The sequence below is a fragment of the Lolium rigidum genome, chromosome 5 (genome assembly GCF_022539505.1).
Source record: "Lolium rigidum isolate FL_2022 chromosome 5, APGP_CSIRO_Lrig_0.1, whole genome shotgun sequence".
Taxonomy (NCBI): domain Eukaryota; kingdom Viridiplantae; phylum Streptophyta; class Magnoliopsida; order Poales; family Poaceae; genus Lolium; species Lolium rigidum.
The window spans coordinates 147,569,831-147,580,999 of NC_061512.1; the positions used below are offsets into that span (position 1 = coordinate 147,569,831).

General features: G+C 45.7%; 2 long non-coding RNA genes across 2 annotated transcripts; both read right to left on the reverse strand.

The window, feature by feature from the left end:
* Nucleotides 1-1,389: 1,389 nt before the first annotated feature.
* On the reverse strand, nucleotides 1,390-3,586 carry LOC124658097. Its single transcript, XR_006989009.1, has 4 exons — nucleotides 3,485-3,586; nucleotides 3,248-3,348; nucleotides 2,794-3,011; nucleotides 1,390-1,592 (listed from the first exon to the last, which is right to left on the reverse strand). It is a non-coding gene; the product is annotated as an uncharacterized LOC124658097 (long non-coding RNA).
* Nucleotides 3,587-3,779: 193 nt separating this feature from the next.
* LOC124658098 lies at nucleotides 3,780-4,390 on the reverse strand. The gene is made up of 3 exons (XR_006989010.1): nucleotides 4,238-4,390; nucleotides 4,096-4,156; nucleotides 3,780-3,931 (listed from the first exon to the last, which is right to left on the reverse strand). It is a non-coding gene; the product is annotated as an uncharacterized LOC124658098 (long non-coding RNA).
* Nucleotides 4,391-11,169: the final 6,779 nt, after the last annotated feature.

Sequence of the window (11,169 nt, forward strand, 5' to 3'; positions counted from 1 at the left end):
CGTAGGCCGGGTTGGTCTCGGTGATGACTTCATCTCCTTTCTTGACGCTGATCTCCTCATCGGGCGCCTCGGTGGAGCCATCAAGGTAACCCATGAGGCGGGCACCCTTCACGGCCGGCAGAACCTGGGTCTGCCAGAGGATAAAATTGCCTTTGCCGAGCCTCTCGGTCACGGCCGTCCCGAAGGTGGAACGATCGGAAGGGTTTTGGTTGGAAGATGGCATGGCCATGGTTTCGTGGGGTTGGAGGCCGTCGAGTAGATCGATCTCAGAAGGGTTTTGCGCTAGATGTGTTTAGGAGGTACTTGGCTCTGATACCATGTGATATTTTGGGTAAAGGTGTGTTACCTCTCCGAGGCACACCGTGCGTGTTTATATAGGAGGTTTAACCAACAACCTCAAAAGGATTTACATCAAGTTTGTTACAAAGGAGGACTCTAGAAGAATCTAGTCTAACCACTCATAGCCTTATCAATATGGCCGGTGGAAACAAGATAAACACGCACACACAAATATCTAAACTATATACTACACGTTTACAAGTCTAGCTCGTTTAACAGTGTTGTTTCATGATTTATAGACCAGTTCATAATCTCAATCTGTCTGTTCTAAATGCAATGAGTGCACAGGCAAAGTTTTTCGGTAATTATAAGCCAATGACCATTGTCACCGTATAGGAATAAGCATTGGCACAAGACCTGGTCACATTTAGAAATTGCCTACTATGTTTGATTTTTAGAATCTACTGATGGTTCTGGCAATGTGTATTTATTTTGCACCAGTGGTGCATTTCTACATACATTCTATGTAACCGCCCTTTATTCATGACTACCTGTGCAAATTTGATTGAGTTCATAGAAATTACAACTTTAGCAGAAAGCTAACAACAGAAATGCTTACCCAATGACCCAATGATCATAAAATTTTAAAACATATACTGTGTGCGAAGTATCCACTAATGCCTGCTAAAGAAACAAAATTGAATCATATGCCTGGCATGATCAGAATTTTGGAGACATCGAAAAACATGTCTGAGGTGCTATCTAAATAGTTTGTCAAAGGTGTAGTTACTGAAACCCACGCACATAGAGTGGACCATACCAAAATAGCAAAAGCTCCAAACAATAGCAGTCATAAAGGCGCAGAAGGGTCCCAAGAATGAAGCTAAAACAGAAATAAGATTTAAGCATTAAATTTCATACCTTGCAGTATGCCCACATAAGGTAGCACCAGTTCCTGGTCTGCCTGGACCCAAGGATCAAATAAGAGAAGCAAGAAAAGAGAAGATAATTTCTAACAGTTATTGCAATAAATTTAACATCTGAAACAAAGTAATTCAAGTGAATACTGCAACAATTAACAAATTTATAAATAAACAATGTAATGGTTCCTAGCACATTGATTACAACTACAGGAAGTAAGGAAAAAAGAAATATCTGGCTGTGGAGCAAGATGAAACCAATCATACACAGTACATACAATCTAACCATAGTGCTACCTAAACTGAAGCGAATGGCTGCTGAGTGTTGTTTCAACATGTTCGCTCTTTGTACTTCTTCTCTGTCAGTGTATGATACAATGTTGTCCTTGAATGCTGCAACAAATCATTATATGTAAATTAAGTTGGATACTGTGTTCTCACGCAGCTAGGCCGTAGTGTATAATCTAGCTTACCCATTGCACATAGTATCCATTTCAGGAACTGGCATGTTAATCTGCCAAAGGGTAAGAGAGTTACTCTTAAAAGCTAGCATCCCTGCAACATTTTTAGTGATTGGCTCATATGTGAGTAGTAAGCTAAATGTTGTCCTGAACTTCAGATATCCGAGAACTGGGAAACAGTCTATCCTACGGACAACACAACTATACTATCTTGAGAAAAAACCTGATGAATGCTTTCTGCATCAAAAGTCTCGGTACGCCATCCCAACAGAGTAACAATAGACATGAATGGGCAGGCACATGTGTATTCATGGGAATTTTTTTACTTTATATGAAAGTGATCCTTATAATATCAGAAGCACGTGGAGGTGTATTTCGTTACAGAAAGTGATTGCACACCCTGCAGTATCCTTTTTTTTAATACCCATTGATGGAGACATGTGCCTGCCTATGACAATATCATTACCACATAAGAACAATGCACACTATCAATATGCATGCATTGTCATGACATTTTGCATAAGTATTACTATCTATACCCAGAGGCATACCATGCATCTTTTAAGTGAATATGTCTTGGCTTTTGATTTGTCTTTGACGGGTGATATCTGTTTGGTCACCAGTCAAAGATCTGAATTTGGTAGTAAAGAGGAAAATTTAGCAGACATGAGAAGCTGATAATAAAATATAAATGTGCGGGCTGTATCGTTGATAATGAAGTTTTGCGCTATATGTGAATAGAGAAAAGTATTCAGGTTTTAGAACACAAAAGATTCAAATCTCTAGATCGAGCCCTGTTTTAGCTGTTCTCTCAACTGGTCTAATTGATTGGCTAGTACTCAGCCTTCCTTGTGTTTCTGTGGAACATCAGTTTAAGCCTAAGTGTACATTTCCCGTGAATGAAAACTAATTTTCTAGCAAGTGGTCAGGCAACAAATTGAAAGCTAGAATTCATTGGCAATAGTATTACAGAAAATAAGTCAGGTGAAATGTAAGTGCAGTAAGTGAACATAGGTATTTACATACTGTTGTTCGACAATTCAGTGAACATTGACAGAGAATAAGATGAGTAACATGCATATTGTCTATAAGTGAAAATAGCTAAATTAGGCGCCTGAATGTGTAGATGGTACCTCTTGGTGAACAATAACGAAGCCTATCTCAAAAAGATTTTGCCGTGTCGCTGGCTGCTCTTTAGGTCTTCCTGCAAGGCTTTATTTTCAATATCTCTCCCAGAACTCAACAGCACAGAGCACCGACAGTCTCAGTTAGCCTCTCTCGGTGATGACAGTGAGCTGAGTATCTTTAGTCTAAAACGACAGTGAGCTGAAGCCCAAACATGATGTTTCCTCTGTAAAGAAAAATTCAAGTTCTAAGGTGTACAATCGAGAGGATTAACAGATATTTCTATCTATAATTTGCGTCTGGTTGCTAAGTTTCTTTTTGGGGAAACACATCACATTAATAATTCGGGAAAATTGGCACGTTAAATTGACAATCACATGTGCCATACTTAGTGCTCGGTCCACTTCTCAATCAAACTTCTTAGTTAGGCCAACTATGAACCAAAGTTTGGAGAAGACAAACCTCTGTTTCTTTTATATGAGTGCCGATAGGTATAAAGTTTGGGAGATAGGTGGTATAAAGCTCTTCCATCATCCAAAAAGGGTTATTTTGCTAATTTAGACCTAGTAAGAAATAAGAGAATAGCAATTTCAGAATCACACATAAAGCCATGTGCATTTACAGAAATGAAACTGTACTACAACATGATTTCATCAATAGTATTTTCAATGAATGAATCGACATGTCTTTACACTTGACCTTGAAGAGCATTAGATCTTTACTCAGACTTGCCAATATTTGTAATACTTCTCTCAACAGGAAGAGTGTACCACGCTGAGATAAAACAGTGCTATACCTAACAGACTCGAGCCAAATCTGCAAGAGAATTATGAAAAGCATGTAAAGGGACATTGGTAATGCAGAAAATTAAAAAAAATTCTAGATCAATATATTTGATAGGTTTTGTCTGATAGAAGAATACAATGAACAGTACATAAGCTGTATTTGAGAGGCAAAATAATTTAAGCAGAAGAAAAGGTAAATATACCTCATGTTCTACAACAATAAAGTTCAGCTCAGATATATTTTGTCGTGTCTTGTCCATGTATTCCCAGATATATGCAATGCAAGCTTTCCAGAATTTTGCATTGATAGCTCTAGGATGACACATCCTCGACCAATGAAATGCATCTTTTCTTTCCCGGCCTGCATAAAAGTTGGAATTTTTAGCATAGGAAAGAATACAGTGTAGTGGCAATCTAAAGGTGAAAAATACAACTCAGAAGACCACCGGGCATGCAATTTCTCGTGAATATAAGAATATAAGTGTGCTAGGAAAGGAAGAACAGAATAAGAAACAGAAGGCCTACCTGAGCAGCCACCAGTGGACGCTCGATTGAAACGAACACAGGTGACGGACCAAAACACGAACTGCGCACAGAAAGAATCTGAGATCAACACCAAGAATCATTATTAACCAAAGTCAAATTAAGACAACACAATAGACACTACCGTGAAAAGAAGAAGCAAAGTAGTCCCCCACTACATATTGCATCATCTGAGTTCATCCTAACTCAATGAGGACATCATCCAATACCCATAAAGAAGGGGCGGTAACGGGAGATTTCGCATCTCGATCTGGCACGGGAATTTGAAAGATAAGGGAGGACGGTCACCGGGGTGAGGTAGAGCGGCCAGCCACGCGATTGGCAGGCGAGGTCGCCTTGACCTGCCCGTCGCGGATCCGAGAGGTGCTAGAGGGAGGAGGCCACCGCGGCAGACGCCTCCGCTGTCTTGAGCGCGTTCTTCAGCTTGTAGTGGCTGCTGGCGACGTAGATCTTGCCGCCCGCCTCGGCGCACGCGAAGAACGACCGCTGCTCTTCACGGCTAAGCGGAGTCGACGGTGGCCTTGTGCAACCCTCCCCTCGTCGCGCCTCGTCCTCGAGCCCGTTGACGGCGGCGTGGTAGAGTCGACGGCGGCGTGGCGGAGTTCTCCCCGTGACGCGCCTCTTCCTCACGAAGCATGCTAGCTGGCTGCAAGGTGGCGGATTCGACGGCTGCCCAGCGCCGCCCTCCTCGCAACGGTCCTCGTCGCGCTCGTCGGCGGAGGCTTGGGGAAATCTCCCGTGACGCGACGCGCCTCCTTGGCTTTCGCCTGGATGAAACGGCGACGGCCGGCGCTCTGTGAAGTTGCGGTGAGGACTGCCTCCAATGGTCTCGTCGGCGGGGCGCTGGTCCCTATCTGGTCAAAGGTCGACAGGACTTCTCTAAAGAAGCCACGTAGGAAGATCAAAAGAGCAGAACTGAAGCGGTGATATCGGAAATCGAAACCACATGGGAGCCCAAACCATCTTGAAGCTACAGGTACATGGAGATGTGCCCCAAAACAGCCAACCATCCAATCACAAAAAAGAAAACAGATAAAAGACACATGTGTCAAGACCACCGTAACTCTAAGTTTTCCAGAAAACGTTAAGGAGCACCGAAATGACACACAAAGAATAACCAATGGGAAGCAAAACACTTAAAACACATACGTGTCCACTCAACATTAATCCAAAAGAAAATCCAAAATTAGGAGAAAATAGATGTTTGTTCCCAAATAGTATAGTATAGTAGTTATGAAGTTGTCTCAAGATCCTTGGTTGTTTCTACTATTACCTTGAGTTTTTATTTTGATGGTATCTCTGTACGTATTGATATGTCACAATTTCTTTTCCATATAAGTTTAGCAAAGTCGTGAAGTATTAGTTATCTTTTGTCATGCCTTATAACAGGGCATGATCGCTGAATAACAGAGGTAGCTGTATCAGCCAAATTCACAGGTCTTTTTCGATAAAGGGAATATATTAATATCAGAAGATACCAATTACACACAGCCTCTGCAACAACGCACCGTCCTAATGACAATACGGATGCACACAGCCAAAAAAGAGAACAAGAAGCTAAAAAAAAAAGAGAGTCCCGCCATAGCATTCCAGCCCTAGCAACAACAATACAACCACCACCATGACAACACCTGAACTCCAGACTCTTCAAAAGCGACGCCTCCAAGAAGGGAACGGTGCACCAACGCCGTCGTCGCCCGATCAAAGATCTTAGGTTTTCACCCTGAAGATAGTCCGTGCATTCAAAACAATGCCTTCAACAAGGTCATTGCCAGGCACAACCAATTAAGACCAGACCTTAGATTTTCATCTTGAATGGAAGGACTCTGAACTTCACCCTGTGCTGCCGCCCCCACTTTCATACTGCTGCTGCAAGCCCAGAACACCAAGCAAGTTTCTCATCAGCGCATAGACTTTGACCTCCATTGCTAGACCTCCCAATCCGGCCATCATGATATTCTCCGCCTCTGACTTCACCAGGACCAAAGTCACTGTATGGCAAGAAAGAACAGAGCTTCGTGACGCTCCCTCCGAAACCAAATGGTCGGAATAAACGCATGGGTGCGCACGACCGAATACCACCACGTCCGGAAAACTCCAGGCAATATATGCACTGTTACATTCGTCGGTGATGCTTTCCGGAACTCAACACTCCGACCAGATCAAAGAAGGACACACTCAGGAGGATCTTCATCTTCGCGCAAGAGGAACCCTAGAACAACCACCTTTATTCAAAGCAGCTGCGCCAACAGCCCCCACGCCATCGGCCGGCAGCAGAGGAGGAGACGACGTGCCGCGATCGAGGAAGGCAACCTGCTCGGCTACAGGGTTGGTGGGAACGGCCCAAGCAGCAGACCCGGCTTAGATCAAGCCGCCGCTGCCACCGGAACCCCACCGCCACCGTAGACCATCGCCGGCCGCCACACCTCCGTGCTGCCCACCGCAGCCCTCCTCTGCAGATCACCCAAGCCCGCCGACACCTTGCGCCCCCGCCCAGATGCAAAGCCGTACGTGCCCTCCCCCGCCCTCCGCCTTTGGCGAGAAGGGTGCCGCCACCGCCGCCGGCGAGGGCAGCGGCAGCGGCCAGGCAGGGCCGGCGAGGGGCGGACTGGAGGCGGCGGCGCGGTTCCTCCGGGATCGCCCAGGCGGGGGCGACCCGGGAGGTTAGGGGGAGGCGGCGGCTAGATGCGTGTCGCAGGTCTTGAAATCGGGAAGTAATTAAACTACGGTATGAAATTTAGAAGGTCTTGAAATTTGAGAGTATAAATTATGGTAGCAAGAACGGCGCGGCAGGACGCGCGAGGTCCATCTAGTATGTATTCATGATCGAGCATCACCGTCGTCTCCCCCGCTAGGACACGCGACTTGATCGTCGGCGATTAGCAAAGCTGTGAAGGCATGCCTCTCGCGTCGTCTATGTGCCGCCCAATTCCTAAACTGACCGCAAAAAGGTATTATAGTATATATACGTATTGCAGCTGCTACTTGCTAGTTTTTATTATCGAATCTAATAGTTGCTACTTGCTAGTTTGATTCGATAGTAACATGTATTAGATTGGTGTAGTGGTTATAATTATGTAATAGTAGAATTTTTACGAATTAGTAATTATTTTAAGCTCTTTGGTCCATCCCCCAATTTTACGGCTAGAAATACAAATTTAACCGAGGAGGCAGAGGTTATATGGAAACCCAAGGTACATAATGATTTCAATCCCAATATGAAACTTTGAACAAAAGACCGAGTCATCCGTCAAAATTCCAGGCCGAGGTAGAGTCGAAAACAAGGCATATATTTTAAATTGTATCTCTTCTATGTGTTGGATAATTAGGCATAATTTTCATGATTAATTACAGAATATTAAACATGACGACAGCAACTACTAACATGTGAAACTCGAACATATTTCAACACTATGGTCAACATCTTCTTCGTCCTCCTATGCTCAAATCCTGGATCCTCCCTTGAACACACCTGTGCAGGGTGCATACCAAGTGAGATTCGGTTTCGAGTTACTGTAGGGTGAAGAAAAATAAAAATCCAAGGCATGCGTGGTGTTAATGATGAATTTAATGGATGTCCACCATATACGGATCAAGTGACGGGAGGGCAGTGACAAAGAAAACTTTCTTAGTTATGAGATGATCATTCCCCAAACCAAATGAAGATGATCAACAGACATCACACATGCCTCTTGGAAACAAGTGCCAGGCAATCGCACCCAGCAAGATTTGTACTAGCTATAGCTCTTGCAGAAAAGGATATGCTTTGTTGGAACAAATAATGATAGTTTTGCCCAAGATACAACACATGAACAGAGGGTAGAAGAAACACACACGCTTTGGCACCCACGCACCTCTTGTGTCTTTTCTGTATTTCTTCACGGCTAATGAACTGAATTACATGAGATTAAATAGAGCAGCTAACACACCTACTAGCTAGCATGCACACGCACTGGTCAAGCCACTAACGGTTTGACCCACTAATCACTCCACTAACGCACGTTTGCAAGTTTACAGATCATACTGGATAAGCTCTCACTTGGTGCATGCCGCAACTGTCTGCGCCCACTTCTTGCTCCATCTCTATCTGCTACACAACTCGGCCGCCGAGACTCTCCTCAGTCTAACACATGCAGCTAACTCACACAACACATTTAGCTTTGCATTGTGTACCTGAACGCAACTCTACACGCACACACTGCTGCAGCTTCGACTATATGCATGAACGAGAGTTAAACATGATGAAACTCTAAACTTAGTACTAATAACAAGATTTGTTCCAACAATCACCTCCCAAATCTTGCTATTACTTATTTCTCCCTTGAAGCCTGTGGTCGTCGATGTCGTCGGTGCACCTCGCAGATGGCCGCCAATGCCATCTTGCACGCCGATTGCCGCCGTCGCCATCGGCCTCGCCGAGAGACGCACCTCCTACGCCTTCACCGCGAGCACGCCGCCGTGACGCGCTCGCTGCTGCATGTTCGCCGCCGGTGCCGCACCTCGCCGGTGGCTCACCTCCATGTTCGCCACCGGTGACGCAGCTCGCCGGTGACTCGTCTTCATGTTATCATCGATGCCGCACCTTGTCGACGACTCGGACATGAACGGCGAACTCATCATGGCGATGACCTCTGCGCCATGGCCATCAACTCCTTGCTGTCGGCGACACGACTTACCGGGCAGCACACCTTCCTCCTTCGATCGTGACGCAGCTTGACGGCGATGAAGACACGAACCTCGCAGCTGGCTCTGATACCAAATGATAGTTTTGCCCAAGATACAACACATGAATAGAGGGTAGAATAAACACACACGCTTTGGCACCCACGCACCTCTTGTGTCTTTTCTGTATTTCTTCACGGCTAATGAACTGGATTACATGAGATTAAATAGAGCAGCTAACACACCCACTAGCTAGCATGCACACGCACTGGTCAAGCCACTAACGGTTTGACCCACTAATCACTCCACTAACGCACGCACACACGTACAGACTTTGAGTCGTTTGCAAGTTTACAGATCATACTGGATAAGCTCTCACTTGGTGCATGCCGCAACTGCCTGCGCCCACTTCTTGCTCCATCTCTATCTGCTACACAACTCGGCCGCCGAGACTATCCTCAGTCTGACACATGCAGCTAACTCACACAACACATTTAGCTTTGCATTGTGTACCTGAACGCAACTCTACACGCACACACTGCTGCAGCTTCGACTATATGCATGAACGAGAGTTAAACATGATGAAACTCTAAACTTAGTACTAATAACAAGATTTGTTCCAACAATCACCTCCCAAATCTTGCTATTACTTATTTCTCCCTTGAAGCCTGTGGTCGTCGATGTCGTCGGTGCACCTCGCAGATGGCCGCCAATGCCATCTTGCACGCCGATTGCCGCCGTCGCCATCGGCCTCGCCGAGAGACGCACCTCCTACGCCTTCACCGCGAGCACGCCGCCGTGACGCGCTCGCTGCTGCATGTTCGCCGCCGGTGCCGCACCTCGCCGGTGGCTCACCTCCATGTTCGCCACCGGTGACGCAGCTCGCCGGTGACTCGTCTTCATGTTATCATCGATGCCGCACCTTGTCGACAACTCGGACATGAACGGCGAACTCATCATGGCGATGACCTCTGCGCCATGGCCATCAACTCCTTGCTGTCGGCGACACGACTTACCGGGCAGCACACCTTCCTCCTTCGATCGTGACGCAGCTTGACAGCGATGAAGACACGAACCTCGCAGCTGGCTCTGATACCAAATGATAGTTTTGCCCAAGATACAACACATGAATAGAGGGTAGAAGAAACACACACGCTTTGGCACCCACGCACCTCTTGTGTCTTTTCTGTATTTCTTCACGGCTAATGAACTGGATTACATGAGATTAAATAGAGCAGCTAACACACCCACTAGCTAGCATGCACACGCACTGGTCAAGCCACTAACGGTTTGACCCACTAATCACTCCACTAACGCACGCACACACGTACAGACTTTGAGTCGTTTGCAAGTTTACAGATCATACTGGATAAGCTCTCACTTGGTGCATGCCGCAACTGCCTGCGCTCACTTCTTGCTCCATCTCTATCTGCTACACAACTCGGCCGCCGAGACTATCCTCAGTCTGACACATGCAGCTAACTCACACAACACATTTAGCTTTGCATTGTGTACCTGAACGCAACTCTACACGCACACACTGCTGCAGCTTCGACTATATGCATGAACGAGAGTTAAACATGATGAAACTCTAAACTTAGTACTAATAACAAGATTTGTTCAAACATGCTTCTATTCCTTTGCTTTGCAGAAATGGATCGTGCCTAAAAGCTACACTCACTTCTATCTTGCGTTCCATTGCATGCATAATTTGCATATGCATGTGCCTTTATCGCGACCGTGCCATGTCTCACGGAAGATGGCACCAAACAGCTAACTATATATCCAACTGTTTAGTTCCTGGTGTGAGTGTTGCAAGCTAGCACAAAACTGCGTCCTCATCCAACAATCCAACAGGATCCTTCCAGGAGCATCGATCCTGTTTTAGATCAAAAGGATCCCGCCATGTTTCATTCATTCTCACAATGAAGCAATAAAGTTGAGGTTCTTATGTTCTGTTAGCATTTTAATCTTGATTTGTTTCTATCTGCATGTACTGGTTAGGATCATGTAGTTACTTCAGCCGGTGTGCAGGGTGAGATGCCTATAGGCCGTGCGAAGCGGTGAGAATGGCGAGATGCCGAGCAGTGGCGAGAAGCTGCTGTACATGCCAGCGATGACTAACTGCATGTTCATGCATGCTAGCCGGCGAATGCCTTTCCTGGAGCGAATCTAGGAAGAGCAGGTGAGCTGTTAGTGCAGTACGTGCATGAGTTAGTGGGTTCAGAGTTAGTGGAGTAGTGGGTGAGTGTGTGCGCCCTATCGTGTAGTGTGTGAGTCTATTTAATCATCTGTAAGCATGTTTACTTAGAGCCACACCAGAGAAATAGAGAAAGGAAAAAAGGTCAGGCTGCGTCACACTGCTGACACCAAAAACATTTCTTGTGTTCTTTC